Source organism: Schistocerca americana, chromosome 6 (genome assembly GCF_021461395.2).
Source record: "Schistocerca americana isolate TAMUIC-IGC-003095 chromosome 6, iqSchAmer2.1, whole genome shotgun sequence".
Lineage (NCBI taxonomy): Eukaryota > Metazoa > Arthropoda > Insecta > Orthoptera > Acrididae > Schistocerca > Schistocerca americana.
In genome coordinates, this window is record NC_060124.1 from 382,344,032 (window position 1) to 382,368,004 (window position 23,973).

The 23,973-nt window shown below is 44.4% G+C and overlaps 1 protein-coding gene and 1 non-coding gene across 2 annotated transcripts in view; one reads left to right on the forward strand and one right to left on the reverse strand.

Annotated features, from left to right (window-relative positions):
• Nucleotides 1–23,973, reverse strand: part of LOC124619470 (ATP-binding cassette subfamily G member 4-like) — a 390,958-nt gene that overhangs the window by 323,117 nt on the left and 43,868 nt on the right. The window lies entirely within an intron of this gene.
• Trnas-gga lies at nt 11,105–11,188 on the forward strand. Its single transcript is given in 2 exon segments — nt 11,105–11,144; nt 11,154–11,188. It is a non-coding gene; the product is annotated as a tRNA-Ser (tRNA).

Here is a 23,973-nt window from a genome sequence, read left to right on the forward strand (position 1 = left end):
GCTTTTTGCAGATGATGCTGTGGTGTATCGAGAGGTTGTAACAATGGAAAATTGTACTGAAATGCAGGAGGATCTGCAGCGAATTGACGCATGGTGCAGGGAATGGCAATTGAATCTCAATGTAGACAAGTGTAATGTGCTGCGAATACACAGAAAGATAGATCCTTTATCATTTAGCTACAAAATAGCAGGTCAGCAACTGGAAGCAGTTAATACCATAAATTATCTGGGAGTGCGCATTAGGAGTGATTTAAAATGGAATGATCATACGAAGTTGATCGTCGGTAAAGCAGATGCCAGACTGAGATTCATTGGAAGAATCCTAAGGAAATGCAATCCGAAAACAAAGGAAGTAGGTTACAGTACGCTTGTTCGCCCACTGCTTGAATACTGCTCAGCAGTGTGGGATCCGTACCAGATAGGGTTGATAGAAGATATAGAGAAGATCCAACGGAGAGCAGCGCGCTTCGTTACAGGATCATTTAGTAATCGCGAAAGCGTTACGGAGATGATAGATAAACTCCAGTGGAAGACTCTGCAGGAGAGACGCTCAGTAGCTCGGTACGGGCTTTTGTCAAAGTTTCGAGAACATAACTTCACCGAAGAGTCAAGCAGTATATTGCTCCCTCCTACGTATATCTCGCGAAGAGACCATGAGGATAAAATCAGAGAGATTAGAGCCCACACAGAGGCATACCGACAATCCTTCTTTCCACGAACAATACGAGACTGGAATAGAAGGGAGAACCGATAGAGGTACTCAAGGTACCCTCCGCCACACACCGTCAGGTGGCTTGCGGAGTATGGATGTAGATGTAGAATATTCCTCCGAACGTGCCTGCTCTGCTTACATACTTTTGTTACGGCGTCACGTGCTCGCAGCACTACCAGGCTGTGTCTAACGTTGCCGGGGCAGTCGTCATAATGTTTCGGCTCATCAGTGTAAGTATATCTTCGTAGGGTTTCCTGTTGTTTTTATGTAGCCCTTTTTTAGAGTTTGTTCCTGCTCGAACATCTGCTCAGCCGTGATTTGGTACATTCGTTAATGCTACCAAATGCTCTTCATGTCGTCACAATCATGAGTTGCCCTAAGATATTTTTAAAAATAATTTTGTTGGGTGGTATTCACAGTCATACAAAAGTTGTTGAAAGACATCATGGCCATTTTCAATTTTAATACTGTGAGAAATTTAATACAGATCAAAACTTTAAAAATTTCAAAAACTACATCACCACATCCATTGGCTCAGCATAGCGTAGTTGGCATCTTTTGCATGTTGTTGTGGTCTCCAGACCGAAGATCAGTTTGATGCAGGTCTCAATGCAAGTGTATGCTATGTTAGTCTCTTCGTCTCTATTTAACTGCAGCAACTTACAGCCATCAGCCATTTGAACATTCCTCTATAATCTTTACACCCCCCCCCCCCAAACCCCCCCTCCCTCCCTGCCCACGTTTCCATCCATTACCAAACTGACAGATATTTGATGCCTCTTGATGCGTACTATTAACCGATACCTTCTTTTAATCAAGTTGTGCCATTAATTTCCTTTCTCCCCAGTTCAATTCAATACCTCATCATTATAATTTTGAGAATGAAAACGTGGTCCAGGTAGGCTGTATTCATATTATTATCTATGCTATTAGTCAGTTTCAAAATGTGATCATTTTGGAGCGCGTATCTTAAGCTTCCAGCTACATCTTACGTTGTAATATATCACTGGTACATGTAGACAGTGTAAGACGTCGTGGTCTCCTGACCTTTATTGCTTACATATTTCGCCCTCACAATCATATTCCGCACATCAAGACACTTCATTCGAACCAAAACTCGATAAGACAAAGTCAATGTTGTATGAATTCATGTAAACAATATGCAATTAATAAGTGAGCGAAACGTGGTTGAAATACTCAAGGCTGGCGTACACACATACTTTCCAGACACGACGGTCACAGAAGCTTTTAGTTCGGGAGAGAAACCGCACAACAGGACGCCGGTCCCTTCAGAGGACGACCCAGCCTATGTCGGCCGGTGACCGCCCATGTAGCGGACAGTGTGGGCCCGAGTGAAAGGGGGAAACAACCCCGTGTTTGGGTTAAAAGAAAATTCCGCTACATTGTGTGGGACCAGCCAGCCTATGCATTCTTTACACATAGCACGCAGTTTCAGAGATTTTCACAGGGAGACAGCAAACGCCAAACACCAATGCTACAGGTTTCCGGATTGGTCGTCTTAAACGAAACGTCATTCTCCCGTTTTAGAAGAGCAATGCTGATTGTCAGACGATATTTCTGACGCCTTGAGCTGAAGGAATAATGGAAGAGACCGAAAGATATACCCCTTCATGTCTGGCATGGAGAGGCGCCGTTCCGTTGTCGCTCTTGGAGCGAGACACAAGTCTCTCCACAGTACTTCACTGGGAGAGCACCTCTGTCGAGAGCGAAACGAAGTGCTACTCTATATTGAGTCCTTGCGATTAAGCGTTGTTCACTGTGTTGACCGACACACTTATTGTGTGGTGTGAATGGACAGAATTATAGTTAAATGCCTGCGAGCAAATTTTTGAGTGGCATCGCGTTGGACTGGTTATCTGACCAGTGTACCATGCCAATAGTTAGACTAGGGGCGAATAGGAATCCTTGACTTCATCAAGGCGTAGGGAGAGTTTGATTGGCGAAGGTCAATCCAGATAGAACGAGAGTTATCTTATTTGTCAGCAGCGAGCGACATTTTCGTCCATTGGTTCAAGTATTTGTTCTGTTACGCAAGGTTTCTTCACAATTACCTTCCTTGCACATACGCTTGTCTGAGAGGATTCTAAGATGGCTCGCAGGTCACTCCACACCCATCAGTTGTCAACGTCACGAACAACCAACATCGCATCGCACTCTCCAGCTGCCCATAGATCGCTACCTAATGTGGGCGCTTTTGTGAGTGTTTGTTGCTTTTGTTGGGCCCGCGTACCTGCAATAAAAAGGGAGGGGGGCGATAATTATGTACGTGATAGAAGTTATTTATCTTGTTGTTCTACAGACCACTGAAGACACGTATCTTTGGGTGAAGCGTACCAGTTATTAGATATCTACACGTCCACTCCTCTTCACCCGAACCACCTACTGTCATTACTGTCACTCTCGAGAAAGGGAGCGAGTTATGATAGGAAGGAACTCTACATGGTTATGTTAACTCTGGTACTCATGGAGGTATTTGAGCCACTCTTAGTACAGATACGGCTCACTATTGCAGTTATGGTGTTCAGCCTCTTCATCTCCGCATAACTACTGCAGCCTACATCCTTCTGAATCTGCTTGCTTTATTCACCTCTTCGTCTGCCTTTACCGCTCACACTTCCCTCCAGTACCAAACGGGGGATTCCTTGATGTCTCAGATATGTCCTACGAATCAATCCCTTCTTTCAGTCAATTTGTGTCACAAATTTCTTTTCTATCCAGTTCTATCCAGTAAGCCGGACGGAGTGGCCGAGCGGTTCTAGGCGCTACAGTCTGGAACCGCGCGACCGCTACGGTCGCAGGTTCGAATCCTGCCTCGGGCATGGATGAGTGTGGTGTCCTTAGATTAGTTAGGTTTAAGTAGTTCTAAGTTCTAGAGGACTGATGACCTCAGAAGTTAAGTCCCATAGTGCTCAGAGTCATTTGAACCATTTCTATCCAGTATCTCCTCATTAGCCATACCATCTGTCTACCCACCTAATTTTCAGCATTCTTCTACTGTACCGCATTTCAAAAACGTCCATTCTCTTCTTGTCTAAACTGTTTATCGTCCATGTTTCACTTCCAGACGCTCCAGAAAAATGGCTTCAGAAAATACTTCCTACCGTTAAATCCATATTTGATGTTAACAAATATCTCTCCTAAAGAAATTCTTTTATTGTCATAGACAGTCACAGCTTACTATCAACGAAGATATTCCACAGTGCCAAGACACTCCTGGAACCCAAACTAGCGGAGGTTTACTTTCATTTCCTATGTTATATAAGCTGGGATAACTAAGTAACTTACCAACCTCAAATATTCAATTACTTCTAATACAAATCATTTATATGGATGGTAGTATCACTCCTTTGAGTTAGTGTCGTTATGTGTGAGTCGAGTTATCAGTAACAATTAAGCAATTGCTAAAGATATAAGTGAAATTTTTGCAGTATTAAAACTTTTTCACAATATATCTGTTTGATGTAAACAAATGATTGCCCCGAGCGGTTCTAGGCGCTACAGTATGGAGCCGCCCGACCGCTACGGTCGCAGGTTCGAATCCTGCTCCGGGCATGGATGTGTGTGATTTAGTTAGGTTAGTTAGGTTTAAGTAGTTCTAAGATCTACGGGTCTGAAGACCTCAGAAATTAAGTCCCATAGCTCTCAAACCCATTTTTACCAAATGATTGCCAACACGAGAAAATACACTGCTGGCCATTAAAATTGCTACACCAAAAATAAATGCAGATTATAAACGGGTATTCATTGGACAAATATATAATACTAGAACAGACATGTGATTACATTTTCTCGCAATTTGGGTGCATAGATCCTGAGAAATCAGTACCCAGAACAACCCCCTCTGGCCGTAATAACAGCCTTAATACACCTGGGCATTGAGTCAAACAGAGCTTTAATGGCGTGTACAGGTACAGCTGCCCATGCAGCTTCAACACAATACCACAGTTCATCAAGAGTAGTGACTGGCGTATTGTGACGACCCAGCTGCTTGGCCACCATTGGCCAGACGTTTTCAATTGGTGAGAGATCTGGAGAATGTGCTGGCCAGGGCAGCAGTCGAACATTTTCTGTATCCAGAAAGGTCCGTACAGGACCTGCAACATGCGGCCGTGCATCGCCCTATTCAAATGTAGGGTTTGGCAGGGATCGAATGGTGGAGCCACGGGTCGTAGCACATCTGAATTGTAACGTCCACTGTTTAAAGTGCCGTCAGTGCGAACAAGAGGTGACCGAGACGTGTAACCAATGGCACTCCATACCATCACGTCAGGTGATACGCCAGACGGCGATGACGAATACACGCTTCCAGTTTGCGTTCACCGCGATGTCGCCAAACACGGATGCGACCATCATGATGCTGTAAACAGAACCTGGATTCATCCGAAAAAATGACGTTTTGCCATACGTGCACGCAGTTTCGTCGTTGAGTACACCACCGCAGGCGCTCCTGTCTGTGATAAGGCGTCAAGGGCAACCGAAGCCATGGTCTCCGAGCTGATATTCCATGCTGCTGCAAACGTCGTCGAACTGTTCGTGCAGATGGTTGTTATCTTGCAAACGTCCCCGTCTGTTGACTCAGGGATCGAGACGCAATTGCACCATCCGTTACAGCCATGTGAATAAGATGCCTGTCATCTCGACTGCTAGTGATACGAGGCCGTTGGGATTCAGCATGGCTTTCCGTATTACCCTCCTGAATCCACCGATTCCATATTCTGCAAACAGTCATCGGATCTCGTCCAACGCGAGCAGCAATGTCGCGATACGATAAACCGCAATCGCGATAGGCGACAATCTGACCTTTTTAAAAGTCGGAAACGTGATGGTACGCGTTTCTCCTCCTTACACGGGGCATCACAACAACGTTTCACCAGGCAGCGCCGGTGAACTGCTGTTTGTGTATGAGAAATCGGTTGGAAACTTTCCTCATGTGAGCACGTTGTAAGTGTCGCCACCGGCGCCAACCTTGTGAGAATGCTCTGAAAAGCTAATCATTTGCATATCACAACATCTTCTTCCGGTCGGTTAAATTTTGCGTCAGTGGCACGTCATCTTCGTGGTGTAGCAATTTTAATGGCCAGTAGCGTAGCATGTGACTTACTCCTTCTAATTTACTACTGTTAGAAGCTAAGAACCTGGGAAGCTATATTTCAGCATGACATGGAGTGTCAGAAAAAGGCCATGACAGAATCATGTCCACAAGACTCAAGCCACATCCCTACAAGCTCTAACATCATGGAACTTCGGAAGATTTGTAGTATTAGGTTGATCAACTGTAAAAATTCCTTTTTGCTAGGTATTCTCCATTTTCTGTAATTAAATTGGTATCTGGGGGGCGGAATCTGAGTTATAGTGCACCTTTGTGGCTGCTTGAATGGCGAGGCAGAAAACCCTATTATTAAATAAACCCTATTATTAATAAATAATTAACGTGTGCCTTTAGCTACAAAAAGACTTCGATAGTTCCTCTCCGAAAGCAATATTCTGTCCCTTGAGCGCTGTCTATTGCGAGCATGCTTGTGGTGATGTTTCCATTACAGCTCTCTACCGTCACTAGTAGTATTGTGACACGGGAAGTGTACTCCACGCAGTGACGAGCGTAATCGAGAACTGTCATTAATGTAGAACTCTGTTTTAGAGAACCAACAGGAATTAAATACAAATCTGCAATAAAGAACTTCGGCTGCATGCGTAGTTGAAGTGCACGAGGCTCGTAGTTTACAATTACCTCCGTCTCTGCCAAATAGAACTAGAGTTATAAGGACGCTCTTATGTACTGTAAATCATTTTTAGGTGATATGTTGCTTAATTTGTAATGGAATTCCATGAAATGTTGCAAAAACAAGTGATGTACAAAAAAACGGCCACAACCCACTTTTCGGGACACCTGAAATGTTGGAAAAATGTATTACAACATTCCAAGATACTATTTTTCTGTAACAATGTCTCTTTGAAAAAACTAGGGAACCTTTATCACTTTTTCAGATACAAGAATCAGGCACAGCGTCAATGACGGAATCCAGCGTCAGTCGTTTCAAACTTAAGCTCTTGGCCCTTTGAACAGGAAGAGTTTCATTCTGTGGCGAAGAATGGCCATTCTTGTAAAATTCCAATCATTAGCTATTGTTTAATTGCGTCCGGTGTCCAGACGCATTCTAAACGCCGCGGAATCCGAAAAAATCCTCCTACCATATCGAAAGTGGACGGCCATTTTGCGATGTTTGCTAAACAGAGTACACTACTGGCCATTAAAATTGCTACACCACGAAGATGACGTGCTACAGACACTAAATTTAACCGACAGGAAGAAGATGCTGTGATATGCAAACGATTAGCTTTTCATAGCATTCTCACAAGGTTGGCGGCGGTGGCGACACCTACAACGTGCTCACATGAAGAAAATTTCCAACCGATTTCTCATACACAAACAGCAGTTGACCGGCGTTGCCTGGTGAAACGTTGTTGTGATGTCTCGTGTAAAGAGGAGAAATGCGTACCATCACGTTTCCGACTTTGATAAAGGTCGGATTGTAACCTATCGCGATTGCGGTTTATCGTATCGCAACATTGCTGCTCGCGTTGGTCGAGATAGAATGACTGTTAGCAGAATATGGAATCGGTGGGCTCAGAAGGGTAATACGGAACGCCGTGCTGGATCCCAACTGCCTCGTATCACTAGCAATCGAGATGACGGGCATCTTATCCACATGGCTGTAACGGATCGTGCAGCTACGTCTCGATCCCTGAGTCAACAGATGGGGACATTTGCAAGATAACAACTATCTGCACGAACAGTTCGACGACGTTTGCAGCAGCATGGAATATCAGCTCGGAGACCCTGGCTGCGGTTGCCCTTGACGCTACATCACAGACAGGAGCGCCTTAGATGGTGTACTCAACGACTAACCTGGGTCACGAATGGCAAAACGTCATTTGTTCGGATGAATCCAGGTTCTGTTTACAGCATCATGATGGTCGCATCCGTGTTTGGCGACATCGCGGTGAACGCAAATTGGAAGCGTGTATTCGTCATCGCCATCTGGCGTATCACCTGCCGTGATGGTATGGGGTGCCATTGGTTACACGTCTCGGTCACCTCTTGTTCGTACTGACGGCACTGACCAGTGGATGTTACATTTCAGGTGTGCTACGACCCGTGGCTCTACCCTTCATTCGATCCCTGCGAAACCCTACATTTCAATAGAATAATGTACGGCCGCATGTTGCAGGTCCTGTACGGGCCTTTCTGGATACAGAAAATGTTCGACTGCTGCCCTGGTCAGCACAATCTTCAGATCTCTCACCAATTGAAAACGTCTGGCCAATGGTGGCGAAGCAGCTGGGTCGTCACAATACGCCAGTCACTACTCTTGATGAACTGTGGTATCGTGTTGAAGTTGCATGGGCAGCTGTACCTGTACACGCCATTAAAGCTCTGTTTGACTCAATGCCAAGGTGTATCAAGGCTGTTATTACGGCCAGAGGTGGTTGTTCTGGGTACTGATTTCTCAGGATCTATGCACCCAAATTGCGTGAAAATGTAATCACATGTCAATTCTAGTATAATATATTTGTCCAATGAATACCCGTTTATCATCTGCATTTATTTTTGGTGTAGCAATTTTAATGGCCAGTAGTGTACTTTTGGTGAGGCAGAAACGACTTGCACTGTTACAAAAAGAAGGCTGCTTAAAGCAGTTCATTTCTACGATTTATGTTATATGGAATCTTTTTTTTTTTTTCTTCAGTTACAAAAATACGCTATCACTGACATTTGAACGTGGCAGCATTATAATATTACAGTGTATCCATAAGGTCATGGTGCAGCTGTAATCGGTCACAGAAAAGTAATGAAACATGACAAAAATGCGAAAAAAGACGGAAATGAAACAGAAACTCTCTAAGTGTGTGTATCTGTTCAGTGGAGTTCGATGTGGCTTCCATTTGTAGCCCTACACACGGTTAAACGATATTCTAGTTCTTACTACACATGTCTAAGGACATGTGATGTAACGGAGTCATTTATAGCTCACTGTACATGCCTTACTTTGCATAACACTGAACGCAAAAGTCTAATGGGGTTACGTCCAAGGATCGTGGTGGCCATGACTAAGACTGTCTCCCCCCCCCCCCCCCCCTACCCCCCTATTCACCGTTGGGGAAATTTTATATCCAGAGACTCACAACGTTGTTCACGTAATGTGGAGGCTAGCCGTCTTATTGAAAGATGATACCTTCTGGAAACTGTGCCGCTGCATACAATTCCAACACGTCAAGCTAGTTGTTTGACATCACAGTCTGCTCCGCACAAAGAAAAATAGGCCTATAACTTTATCTTGTATCGGGGCACAACACACAGTCACCTTAGGAGTGTTACGTTCTGCGTCAATGTAGGCACGAGGATTTTCAGAGGTCCATATTCTGACACTATAGCGATGAACATGACCACAGACATGTAATACGGCCTCACAGCGAAACACAATGTTCTTCATAAATCGTTCATCGTGGTCGATTTCACTAAGCTCGAATCGTTTGTGTCTATCAGTCGATTCGATAGCGTGTAACAACTGCAATTTGTAACCGGAAAAACTGAGGCGTTTCTTTAAATCCTTATGAACTGCAGTCTTTCTTAGGCCTAATTCTCAAGCAGATGCACCCACCGATTATTTGGGGCTCCTTAGGTAGCTATCGCGTATAGCTTACACAGAGTCGTTCCTTAGCGGAGGCCTACCAGAACGGGGTTTCCTTAACGTTGTCACAGAGAGGTTAGGATGCTATAATTTTTGTGCACAGTGGGTACGGAACGTCTAACAGATGTTCACAAAACTGCAAGAATGGGGTGGCCCTGACATTCCTCCAGCGCTACCATGAAGAGTCGGAGGAATTTCTGAACAGTATCTTCACTGGCGCAGTACGTGAACTCAAACTAAAAAACAGTACGAACAGCGGATGCGTACTCACAAGCCTAATAATTTCAAAAAATTCAAGCGAGTTCTGTCAAAAGCGAAAAATGGTGGTTAAAGTTTTTGGAACTGCTAAGGAACTTTGACGATTTATTTACGATAACGCTTAAGGACACGGCAATATCACTGTCTTGATTGTCGAAGGAATCATTCTGTTTCACGACAATCCACAATCCCATACTGCAAATCGAAGGATAAAAAACTCCGACTTTTCGGCGAAGATTTTTTAACATCGGAGTTGGCACCAAGAGAATTTCATCTATTCACCAAGACGAAGTCCTGACTAACTACTCAGCATTTCGCAACCGATGATGAGTCAAATGTGCTGTCAACAACTGGCTGTAACACCAAGCGGCACTATTCTTCGATGACATGATGATGATGATGATTAGTTTGTGGGGCGCTCAACTGCGCGGTCATCAGCGTCCGTACTAAGTCCTAATTTGTACACAGTCCAATTTTTACATAACCCTATCTAACCACTGTCACGAACGATGATGAAATGATGAGGACAACACAAACACCCAGTCTCCGGGCAGAGAAAATCCCCAACATGGCCGGAAAACGAACCCGGGACCCCGTGATCCAGATTATTCTTCGATGAAGGGAGACACAAGCTGGCGTCACGGTCCTTCAAAAATGGCAACTATGTGGAGAAGTAATATCAGCTTGTAACTCCAGATTGTATATAAAGTAATTTTATTTTCTGATGATCAATGAAGGCCCTAGTGCGTGAATAATAGCCGATAACCTCGAACTTTTCAGAGAGATAACAGTATTCATTCTGGTTCCCTGTGCTGCCGATCCGAGCCGATTTTCAACGAAAATGTAGTGTCTTGTTCTCCAATGCGCAATTCAATCCACGAGACCTGTTCTTGAAAACACCATGTTGGTATCGATAGAGTCTGGGACTGTCAACCATCCCGCTAAGACGGCAGGAAACGCAGATAATTTTTAGTGCCAGCCACAGCAAACGATATATTTCGCTGACAGCCGTTGAATTGCCCTTGGCCACTCGCCACAGTTATCCAGTTATTTCCGCTTATCGGAAGGTCACGGCAACTAAACCGTCCAGATAACACCGACACCGAAACAGCTGTGCTTGAAGGCTGAGTTTATAACTTCGAAACCTTTGCAGATCGTGGTGTTCTCGTGCCTGTTGATGTGATAAAAATTTCAGCTTATTCCAACAGTGAATGAAATCCGCAGTAGAGTCGTGTTTACAAATAATGAGTGTAACGCACAGGCTAATTACAGAACAGCCTTCTTTGTGGCATAGTAAAACAGTACGTAATTCTAATGCTAAATTACAAAGCAGTTCTGCATAAAACAAGCGAGTTTCAAAATACTGTATACTCTGAAAGGTATCTCAAGTAAACACCCTCTGTTTCTTCAGAGTACTTCGCCGGCCTGGGTGGCCGAGCGGTTCTAGGCGCTACAGTCTGGAACCGCGCGACCGCTGTGATCGCAGGTTCGAATCCTGCCTCGGGCATGGATCTGTGTGATGTCCTTAGGTTAGTTAGGTTTAAGTAGTTCTAAGTTCTATGGGAACTTAGAAGTTAAGTTCCATAGTGCTCAGAGCCATTTGAACCATCAGAGTACTTTCGCCGTCCCAGAAATATTCTGGTCGATGAGAAGCACACAGTGTGTAAACAGCACATCTGCTAACATTGGGTGATGACGGTTAGCTTCGTGGCTAAATTTACCACGTTCACTGTGGAACACTCAAAACTTATAATCAACATCAAGAGTCTCTGTTGGTTTTGCAGCTGATGGGATGTTGTAGTATCAAGGCAGAAACAATGACGAAACACTCAAGTGACCTTCATTTGTCTATTTGGTACCGTATATACAGAATGAATCACATAAAACTTGCACCACAAATACTGCAGAAATGGAAAGTTCTGATGATGTGCGGTTTTCGCAGAATGGATTGATAGTCAAGGGCTCATACTTTCAATAAACAGATCGTAATAATACTTAGTAAATATGCTTGTGTAAACATATGCTTTTTAAATGGAACATTGCTTGTTGACATTAACAAACTAAAAGTAGAGTAAATTTGAATGTCAATCACGTTTGCTGCAGGAATCTGGTGCGAGTCGCTTACGACATATGGTGTTGTGAAACGTTTCAACAACGACACTTCATTGTGTCATTCATGTGTAATTGCTATGTACGATACTGTTACACTTGATTACAGTGTCCTCCTGTATTGTGACTTGCTTGACAGTTAGTGCGTGACAGTCCAAGCAGTAGGCCGTGAGTGCACGATGTTATTTAACAATGCAGAAAAAGCCGGAATGTGTGTGTGAAATCTTATGGGACTTAACTGTTAAGATCATCAGTCCCTAAGCTTACACACTACTTATCATAAATTAGCCTAAGGACAAACACACACACCCATGCCCGAGGGAGGACTCGAACCTCCGCCGGGACCAGCCAAAAGCCGGAATGCCGACGTGCTCATGGTGTATGGAGATTGTAGGAAGCATGTAGTTCGTTCTTGTACGGTGTGTGCGGCAAGATAACCCAACAGACGTCAACCATCTCAACAATTTTATCAACTTCTTCAACTACACTACTGGCCATTAAAATTGCTACACCAAGAAGAAATGTAGACGATAAACGGGTATTCATAGGACAAATATATTATGCTAGAATTGACATGTGATTACATTTTCACGCAATTTGGGTGCGTAGATCCTGAGAAATCAGTACCCATAACAACCACCTCTGGCCGTAATAACGGCATTGAATTTACGGGAACTGCGTGACCTCCACCTGCGAAAACCTATCAAGGACTTGTCGAATCTAAGCCCGTAGAATCGCGGATGTGTTGTTTTTGAAAAGATGGACCACCACACTTTTAAGCAGATGATCGTAATAATTTGGCCCATCAGTGTACGTTAAAAATATGCCTTCTGTATTTTCTTGGTGTCCGCAGATGGTCTTGCGGTAGCGTTCTCGCTTCCCACGCACGGGGTTCCGGGTTCGGTTCCCAGCAGGGTTCGGGATTTTTCCTGCCTTGAGATGACTGGGTGTTGTTGGGTCGTCTTCATCATCATCATTCATCCCCATTACGGTCGGAGGAAGGCAATGGTAAACCACCTCCACTAGGACGTTGCCTAGTACAGCGGTGCGAGTCTCTCGGATCGTCCTCTACGCTCCTCGGAGTATGCGACCTCATCATCATCATTTTCTTAGTTTACCGTTTACAGAAAACAAGCAGAAATCTTTATTTGCAAAAGCAGCAACGGAGTGTTATATGACCATTTCCAATATAAACAGCCGTGACAACGTCAAAGCAAAGGTATATGCACTTATACAGATGGCGGTAGTATCGCGTACAAAGGTATAAAAAGGATAGTGCAAAGACAGAGCTATCTTTTTTGCTCAGGTGATTCATGTGTAAAGGTTTCCAACGTGATTATGGTCGCACGACGCGTTAACAGATTTCGAACGAGGAATGGTAAATGAAGCTAGACACATGTGGCATTCTATTTCGGAAATCGTTAGGGAATTCAGTATTCCGAGAGCCACAGTTCCAGAGTGCGTCGAGAATACCACATTTCAGGCATTACCATTCATCACAGACAACGTAGTGGCCCTCGGTACTCATTTAACAACCGAGAGCACCTGTTTTTGTGTAGAGTTGTCAGTCCTGACAGACAAGCAACACTACGTGGAATAACCGCGGAAAACGATGTGGGACGTACGACAAACGTATCTGTTAGGACAGTGCGGCGAAATTTGGCAGACGACTGACGCGAGTGGCTTTGGTACCAGGACGACATCGTTGCAGCGCCTCTCCCTGGTTCACGACCGTATCAGTTGACGCTAATGGACAGGAGAAACGGTCGCCTGGTCATCTGAGTCCCTATTTCAGTTGGTAAGAGCTAATGGTACGGTTCGAGTGTGGCGCAAACCCCACAAAGCCATGAACCTAAGTCGTAAACAAGGTACTGTGCACGCTGGTAAGGGATCCATAAAGCCGGCCGCTGTGACCGAGCGGTTCTAGGCCCTTCAGTCCGGAACTGCGCTGCTGCTACGGTCGCAGGTTCGAATCCTGCTCGGACATGGATGTGTGTGATGTCCTTAGGTTAGTTAGGTATAAGTAGTTCTAAGTCTAGTTTGTGTGTTTTCACAACCGTTTACTATTCGCGTGAACCCATGAATTAACTCGAAAATAACTCGAAATAATTATCAGAGAAGGCATTTAGCACAATTTTGAATGATGTTTTATGCGTACCTCCATATTTAAACATGTATTTTAGCCAACATGTCGATGGTAAATTAAAGTCACCACCAATTACAGTTGTATGAGTCGGATACATGTTTGAAATTAATCCCAAGTTTTCTTTGAACCTTTCATAAATTGTATCTTCTAAGTTGGGAGGTCGGTAAAACTATCGAATTATTATTTTATTCCGGTTGCCAAGAATGACCTCTGCCCATACTAGCACACAGGAACTATGTGCTTCAGTTTCGCTACAAGATAAACACGCCACCACCAGCTGTGTTTAGCCTATCCTTTCGGAACACCGTTAGGTTCTTCGCCAAAAGTTCAGCTGAACTTATCTCCGGCTTTAGTCAGCTTTCAGTAGTTACAGCGATTTGAGCATCAGTGCTTTCTAATATCGCTTGGAGCCCTGGTGCTTTCCCTACGACAATTTAAAACTGCCATACCGATGGTTCCCGTATCTGAGTCCTTTCTTTGTTCTACCTGTACCCTTTGAGACTGAAGCCCTTTTGATATTTCCCCGAGGTCCTCTAACACAATAAAAAAATGCACAGTCCACGCCACACAGCCCCTGCTACCCGAGTAGCCACCTCCTGCGTGTAGTGGACTCCTGACCTATTCAGCGGAATCTGAAACACCACCACCGTATGGTGCAATTCGAAGAATCTGCAGCCTACAGTGTACACGGTAGCGGAACCGTCTGAGCTTCTGAGTGAGGCTCTCTGATCGGGTCTGTATCAAAGATGTTCAATCGGTCCTGTCGACTATGCTGCAAATGATGAGCTCTTCTTTCATCTTTCAAGCAAGCCCATACCACTTCTGTTAGCCGCTTGGAACCAGAGACAATTTCTTCTGATGCAAAATTATAAACGTCATTGGTACCGATGCGAGCCACCATCTGCAGTTGGCTGTACCCTGTGCTCCTCATGGCATCCGGAAGGATGCTTTCCACATCTGGAATGACTCCACCTGGTGTGCACACGGAGTGCACGTTGGCTTTCTCCTCCTCCTTGGCAGACATTTCCCTAACGGCCCCCTAATGCGCCTAATATTGGATCTTCCAACTACCAACAATCCACCCTCTTTGACTGCCCGGATCTTGCAGACTGAGAGATTTCCTGTGAAACAGGACAAGCGATTGCATCCGGCTGAGGGACAGTGCCTGCCACAGACAGCAACTGGAGCTCCTTTGTCAGACTAACCAGATAGGCCTTACGTGCGGCCCCTCGGAAGTCTTACGCCGCCTGCCACGCCATGAGGTGACCTCTCAGTCGATCACAGGTGAGTGGTCACCCTCAGTGCGAGCAATAACTGGGCTGGTCACCTGTGCGGACCAATCGGCGGACTCACACGTGCTGGACGTCCGTTGGATCCTCACGGCCGGCCCACAATAGTGATGCCCATCCACTGCAGCCTCAAGCTGTGTAACTGAAGCCATTACAGCCTGGAGCTGAGAGTAAAGTCACCAACTCGGCTCGCATCTGCACACAGCCATCACAGTCCCTGTCCATATTGAAGACCATTTAAAACTACCCTATACTGGCCAGAAAAAGACAATCGACACGAGCTACGGCCGGCCGCTGCGGTTCTAGGCGCTTCAGTCCGGATCCGCGCTGCTGCTACAGCCGCAGGTTCGAATCCTGCCTCGGGCATGGATGTGTGTGATGTCCTTATGTTAGTTATGTTTAAGTAGTTCTAAGTCTAGGGGACTGATGTCCTCAGATGTTAAGTCCCATAGTGCTTAGAGCCATTTGAATCATTTTTTGAACACGCGCAACGGAATTCTACTGTAGACGCGAAGGAAAACAAAAGAACTGTGTATATTAAAGTAGATTAACACACAAAGATTGAAAAAACTAAACTACCAAAGCACTCAGGTGGGACTAAATAATTCACTTATATTTGTAACTTGTAATATGTCACAAAACCAGTTTACTTTCCAACGCAAACGAAAACCAAGAACTACGTCTATTAAATATAAAATGAACGCGCAGAAACTCAAGAAACTAAACTATCAAAGCACACAGATGAAACTATGCAATTCGCTCCCGGTTAGGAACTCGTAAATTGTCACAAAATCTGTTACTCCACTGTGACTGCTTGTGTCTCGGCCGGTTACTGCTGCCTGGTGATATTAATAAATTTCTCTCCTTCAGAAACACTTGTCTTGGCATTGCCATTGTACATTTTATGTCCTCTTTACTTCGGATGTCGCCCCCCCCTCCCCCCCGCCAAAAAACCTAATTTACTACTATAACTGTCTCGTTTCATAATATAATTCCCTCAGTTTCACCTGATTTAATTCGACTATATGTTATTATCCTTGTTTTGTTTTTGTTCATATTCATCTTATATCCTCCTTTCAAGACACTGCCCATTCCGTTCAACTTTTTCTTACAAGTCCTTCGCTATCTCTGACAGAATCAGTGTCATCGGCAAACCTAATTTTTTTTGTTTTTCTCGCTGAACTTCAATTCCTACTCCAAATTTCACTTTGGTTTCCTTTACCGCCAGCTCAATGGTGCAGACTAATTAACATCTGAAATAGAACTCTATCTCCCTCTCTTCTCAACCGATGCTTCCCTTTCAAGCCCTTCGACTCTTTTAACAGCTGTCTACTTTCTGTACAAGTTGTAAATAGCTTTTCACTCCCCGTATTTTACCCCTGCTTCCTTCAGAATTTCAAAGAGAAAATACCAGTCACCATTGTCAAAAGTTTTCTCTATATCTACAAATGTTATAAAAGTAAGTTTGCCACTCCCTTGCCTATCTTCTGAGAGAAGCCATAGGTTCAGTATTGCCTCGCGTGCTCCTACATTTCTCGGCTATCCAAACTGATCTTCCCCGAAGATCTACCACTTCTTCCATTCTTCTGTAAAGAATTCATGTTAGTATTTTGCAACAAAGTCTTATTAAACTGATAGTTCGGCAATATTCATATCTGGCATCACCTCCTTTCTTTGGAGTTATAAATATTAAATTCTTCTTGGACACTGAAGGTATTTGGTCTGTCTCATTCATGTTTCACAACCAGATAGAATAGTTTTGTCTTGAATGGCTCTCCTAAGGCTATGAGTAGTTTTGTCGGAATGTAGTCTACTCTAGGGGCTTTGTCTCGACTTAGGTATTTCAGTACTCTGTCAGATTCTTCTCTTAGTATCATACCTCTTACCTCATCTTCATCTACGTCCTGTTCCCTTTCTATAATATTACCGTAAAGTTCATATTCCTTGTATAGATCCTCTATATACTCCTTCCATGTTTCAGATTTCCCGTCGTTACTGGTTTTCCATCAAAGCTCTTTATATTTATACAACTGCTTCCCTGAAGTATGCATCAGTTAATATCGATCTAAGAACTCCAAGCTTATGACATTAATTGGCGATAACAACCGACACTTAGCTACCTGTTTTCGGTACGCTTGTTGGCATATTCAATAAGGAGTGAAAACGCACCCAGTAAGTCTGTTGGCAGTAAGAGATTTTTCAGAGAGCCTCGCAGTGGCTTCGGTGGGAAATCAAGTCACTTGTTTCCCCTCCATTACAGCTGTCCAGTTGTTTCAGCTCCCGGCAGTGGTTTAGATGTCTGCTTCCACAGTGAATCTACTGATCTGTCAAAAAGCCAAAAGGAATTCTGGTCGTATGCAAAGGCTGTTAGTCGTATTAAAGTTAGTGCGCAGAATCTCATGGACGAGACAGTGACTGAAATTGTGAGTAGCAAAGCAAAAGCAGAAACGCTGAACTCAGTTCCCAAATGTTCCTTTACAATTGAAAACCCAAGAGTGTTGCCCCAATTCTCACACCACTGCAAATATTGGCGATATACATATTCACCTGAATATTGGTGATCATTATGGGAACCGTATCAGACAGAACTGATACAGGCAATGGGGGAAATCCGATACAGGTTCATTCAGCAGGAGCGATAACGTCACGGAAACGCTTAGCCAAATTCCACTGCAGGCGCAAAGAGAGAGACGCCCTGTATCACGGTATGGTCTACTTTTAAGGTTCCGAGATGTACAGGATGATTATAATTAAACTTTCAAACCGCTGTATTAATAACACCACTTACCAGAATGACGTAAAACTGAAACGGAATATTATCGGAGGAGGAGGAAAACGTATGGCAGAAGAAAAATAAATAGTTACGAAATGTAGCAATAGATGGCGATGTAAGCACCATAATTTAAAATTGGACGACTACAAATGAAAAATGAATTATATAACAGTGCCTAAGGTGTACGTTTGTCGTTAAACAAACCGTGCATGGGTGTACAGGTGTGATATTGTTAGTTTCGTAAGTTCATTCACCACGGCAAGGTCATACCACATCGGATGGGAAAAAACACTTTTTAATTGTCTTGAGGCCAAGAACCGCATTAAATGTATCACCGATATCGGTTTCTAATAGTCCCCAGGACAAAACCCACATAAAAAGCATCAATCAAAATCAAACCGAATTGGTTGGTGGGTTGGTTGTTTTGGGGGAAGAGACCAAACTAAGAGGTCATCGGTCTCATCGGATTAGGGAAGGACGGGGAAGGACGGGGAAGGAATTCGGCCGTGCCCTTTCAAAGGAACCATCCCGGCATTTGCTTGGAGCGATTTAGGGAAATCACGGAAAACCTAAATCAGGATGGCCGGACGCGGGATTGAACCGTAGTCCTCCCGAATGCGAGTCCTGTGTATTGACATATCCCGTCAGATGGAGGTGGGCTTCGTCTGTCCACAAAATCTTCCACTGATAACCATTGTCCACTTCCATTAGAGTAAGAAATTCTAAAGCAAGGGTCTCTCTTGCTGGCATGTCAACAAGAAGCAACTCGTGCACATTGGTTATTTTGAATAGATGGCAAAGAAGGATGTTTCGTAGGATTTTACGAACCCTGCTAACGGGTATGTCCAATGTTCGGGCAATTCTCAATACACTAAACGTTTGCACACTACCACCAGTCTCCTCTTGCAATGCTGTAGCCACTGCTTTCACTGACGTCGAATCAATTCGTTTCCTCTCTCTGCCACGTTGCACACCAAAAGAACCTCTCTTTTCGAATTTCCGAATAATTTTCTCCAGACCCACGGTAGTCATCGGGCCAACGCCTTTTTTCAAACCCTTCAGTGTCCGGAACTTATGCAGAGCGACGTGTGCACAGTCGCCATTCTTGTAATACAGCGCGCCCGGGTTCCCGGGTTCGATTCCCGGCGGGGCTAGGGATTTTCTCTGCCTCGTGATGACTGGGTGGTGTGTGATGTCCTTAGGTTAGTTAGGTTTAAGTAATTCTGAGTTCTAGGGGACTGATGACCGTAGATGTTAAGTCCCATAGTGCTCAGAGCCATTTGAACCATTTTGTAATACAGCTTTACAAGCAGAGTGCGATCCTGTATTGAGACAGTCACGGCGAACGCCGCAGACGCGAAGGAGGAAAAGCCGTATACTCGGCTTGTTTATACCAACTTCAAATGGTCGTGCGCATGACAGGTGTTTTCATTTACGTATTCTGACACATACAGCGCCATCCATTCACACTATTTTCTTCTGTCATACGTTTTTCCCCTTCTCCGACAATATTCCGTTGCAATTTGTCGTTATTCTGACCAGTGGTGCTATTTCTACAGCATTTTGAAAGTTTAACTTTAATTATAATCACCCTGTACATTCCTAGAAGAGTCAGCCACTCGTATATTGTTTCCTCCTTTGCATGTCTCGCAAAAAGACCTACAACATAAAATCATGGAGATTCGAGCCCGTACGAAGACTTACCAGCAATCGTTCCTCTCACGATCCGTACGCAACTGGAACAGGGAAAAGGGAAAGTGACAGTGATACACAAATTACCCTCCGCCACACACTGTTACGTGGCTTGCAGAGCAAAGATGTAAATTTAACGCTGTTGAGAAACTACTGAAATCTCTAAAATTGAGCTGAAGTGGCGATGAAACTCTATCAGATTCTATGCCGAATTTGTGGCTGAGTTGGCCTCTCAACAATGTACTGTATATCCCTCGAACAAACAGTCGTTCCCAGTAGAGGGAAGACACAAGCCTCATATGACACAAGCCTCATATGCCTACAAGAAGGGTAGCAGAAGGAATCCACAAAACTAATGTCCAGTACCCTTCACAACCATAGATGACTTGGGTCGGGAGTCAGGCAGATATAATATTTCTCAATTTCCGAAATACATTTGAGTCAGTACCACACTTACGCATGTTATCGTAAGTACATGTCCGAAAAAACAGATACGATCGGTGATCACGCAGCTCTCTTAGAATGAAATGATAATTAAATCAAGACCTTAAGCTGACGACAGGCGTTGATATACTTCAACGGGGACAGTTGAAAATGTGTGCCCCGACCGGGACTCGAAACCGTGGTCTCCTGCTTATATGGCAGACGCTCTATCCATTGAGCCACCGCGAGCACAGAGGAGTGTGTGACTGCAGGGATTTATCCCTTGCACGCTCCCCGAGAGACCCACATTCCCAACCTAATGTCGACATACTACATTCGTAGTGCCCCTGCCCATTACACTCATTACTCGCGGAAGACAATCTTACCAAGAGTTCGGACAATGCGTGTGCATCCAGCACAGAAGAAGAATGTCAATGGCCGGTTAGCCTTAACTATATGAAGATGGTATCTGTTCTTTCGGACTTTTGCTTGCAGTAGAAGTGCAATGACTATTTTCCTTGTACTCTGTACGTGTTGATAGCTTCGGAGACGCATTAAGTAGTGGGCGTACGATGGGATTTTCCTAAAAAAATAACATTGGTGCTCCGTAAGCAGATAGGAAATTAAAATCGAAATCCGTGAACATGGGTATGGATACCCGAAGTAGTAATTATTTCGCGGATAAACGCCAACATCGATATCGATAATCGCAAGCCAAGTCGCCGCTAGAAATATCGATTCTTTTATCATCGATAGTACTTTCATATCGATACCGATACACTCTTACTCGATACTTTTCAATTGAACGGGGAACTTTTCAAATGATCCAATTAATGATTTAATACATTTTTATTACTTGTCCAAAATTTTTCCCTTGTGACAGTTCCAACACTTTCAACAGTCAACAGGTGAGTGCCAAGGTGTCAAAAAAATGAACGAGCGTCTTGCGTGCGAGCGACAGTGTGTGTGTGTATGTGTCTGAGTGTGTGTGTGTGTGTGTGTGTGTGTGTGTGTATGAAAACATTTACGACGCCTCACCGACTATGACAACAAGGAGTTCACTTGGAATCCCCTTTTTCCCACAATACGACTTACGTGTTTGTTTCCGTATTATTGTTTAAAATTGTTTAAGGGCAAGAATGACTCAATCGGCAGACAAAATGGCACTTATCAAAAGCGAAACCTAGCAATATTTTGATAAACTAGATAAAAATAAAGTTATGTGCCAAATCTACTTAAATAATATGAAGCCTTCGGGAAATACTTCAGACATGAAGAAAGTGTTTAACAGAATGCCCACTCATAATGGCAAGGTAAAATTATTTATTTAACAAGATAATAAGAGACTAAATATGGTTACAAATAAGTTTATGACGACATAATTGGAAGAATGAGGCAATCAGTAAATGCAATTTGAGATCAGTAAGTTTCAATAATTTCGGCTTTAAAATGCTTTCCTAGTATTTCATATCTTAGAAGTGAGATCTGCCATTGTAAGCTTGATTGGCCTGAAGAATCTACTCTGATCTAAATCAATACGTCTTGGTGCCGATACTTTTCTTCGAATATTTTGATGAGTACGATACCTTTCTTACGATACTACTGGTCGGCACTCGACACTTTTCGTTAATTACCGTTTTACTACGCCTGAGTATATCAGCAGATGTACGCCCTCGTATGATTAATGGTTAATAGACAGAGTCAATACTGTGATCTTCTAGTCGTTACCTTTCATGTAGCTTCCACTCCAGCTGTTTCACAATATTCGGTTAGTTTTCTTTCCTATATATCAGTCAAGTTCCTCTTATGGTGAGAGTTTGATTTACCAATGATAAGTAAATATATTCGAAATTGCGCATCGCAGTCTCCACTTGAGCGATACTATCTTCGATTTATTTATCATAAACTTTTATCAGTTCGTACTGTGTGCACACTGCAGCTGTTTTAATGATACTCGATTCGGTTTTCTTGAAACAAATAGTTAATGCTCTTCTTACCAAACCCTTTCCGATTTACTCCAGAAAAATACACGTCTTTTTAACTGCATACCGCAATCGTCTGTTGAGCTGTATAGCTATATAGCTAGTAACCTCGGCTTCTTTATCATAAACGTGTATTTTTTAAGTTCGTCGTTTTGACCATTACAGCTGTACATTCTGTTTCTACGGTAATCGATTCTGTTTATTCATGACAAAAAGCTACTGTACTTCTCGTCGAGCCCTTTCCGATTTACTACTTAAAAGCACATATATTCGAAACTGCGTTTTGTAATCTTATCTTGAACTACACTCCTGGAAATGGAAAAAAGAACACATTGACACCGGTGTGTCAGACCCACCATACTTGCTCCGGACACTGCGAGAGGGCTGTACAAGCAATGATCACACGCACGGCACAGCGGACACACCAGGAACCGCGGTGTTGGCCGTCGAATGGCGCTAGCTGCGCAGCATTTGTGCACCGCCGCCGTCAGTGTAAGCCAGTTTGCCGTGGCATACGGAGCTCCATCGCAGTCTTTAACACTGGTAGCATGCCGCGACAGCGTGGACGTGAACCGTATGTGCAGTTGACGGACTTTGAGCGAGGGCGTATAGTGGGCATGCGGGAGGCCGGGTGGACGTACCGCCGAATTGCTCAACACGTGGGGCGTGAGGTCTCCACAGTACATCGATGTTGTCGCCAGTGGTCGGCGGAAGGTGCACGTGCCCGTCGATCTGGGACCGGACCGCAGCGACGCACGGATGCACGCCAAGACCGTAGGATCCTACGCAGTGCCGTAAGGGACCGCACCACCACTTCCCAGCAAATTAGGGACACTGTTGCTCCTGGGGTATCGGCGAGGACCATTCGCAACCGTCTCCATGAAGCTGGGCTACGGTCCCGCACACCGTTAGGCCGTCTTCCGCTCACGCCCCAACATCGTGCAGCCCGCCTCCAGTGGTGTCGCGACAGGCGTGAATGGAGGGACGAATGGAGACGTGTCGTCTTCAGCGATGAGAGTCGCTTCTGCCTTGGTGCCAATGATGGTCGTATGCGTGTTTGGCGCCGTGCAGGTGAGCGCCACAATCAGGACTGCATACGACCGAGGCACACAGGGCCAACACCCGGCATCATGGTGTGGGGAGCGATCTCCCACACTGGCCGTACACCACTGGTGATCGTCGAGGGGACACTGAATAGTGCACGGTACATCCAAACCGTCATCGAACCCATCGTTCTACCATTCCTAGACCGGCAAGGGAACTTGCTGTTCCAACAGGACAATGCACGTCCGCATGTATCCCGTGCCACCCAACGTGCTCTAGAAGGTGTAAGTCAACTACCCTGGCCAGCAAGATCTCCGGATCTGTCCCCCATTGAGCATGTTTGGGACTGGATGAAGCGTCGTCTCACGCGGTCTGCACGTCCAGCACGAACGCTGGTCCAACTGAGGCGCCAGGTGGAAATGGCATGGCAAGCCGTTCCACAGGACTACATCCAGCATCTCTACGATCGTCTCCATGGGAGAATAGCAGCCTGCATTGCTGCGAAAGGTGGATATACACTGTACTAGTGCCGACATTGTGCATGCTCTGTTGCCTGTGTCTATGTGCCTGTGGTTCTGTCAGTGTGATCATGTGATGTATCTGACCCCAGGAATGTGTCAATAAAGTTTCCCCTTCCTGGGACAATGAATTCACGGTGTTCTTATTTCAATTTCCAGGAGTGTATATAGGTAAAGTGTGTTTTCATATGCTATTTATCTTTATCCACGCAAATTTTTTTGTTACTACTGTCTGTTTTGGCTTCCACTACAGCTGTTTTCATAACACTCGATTCCGTTTCCTCACAAGTATTCAAAATTCCTTTCATTAAACTGT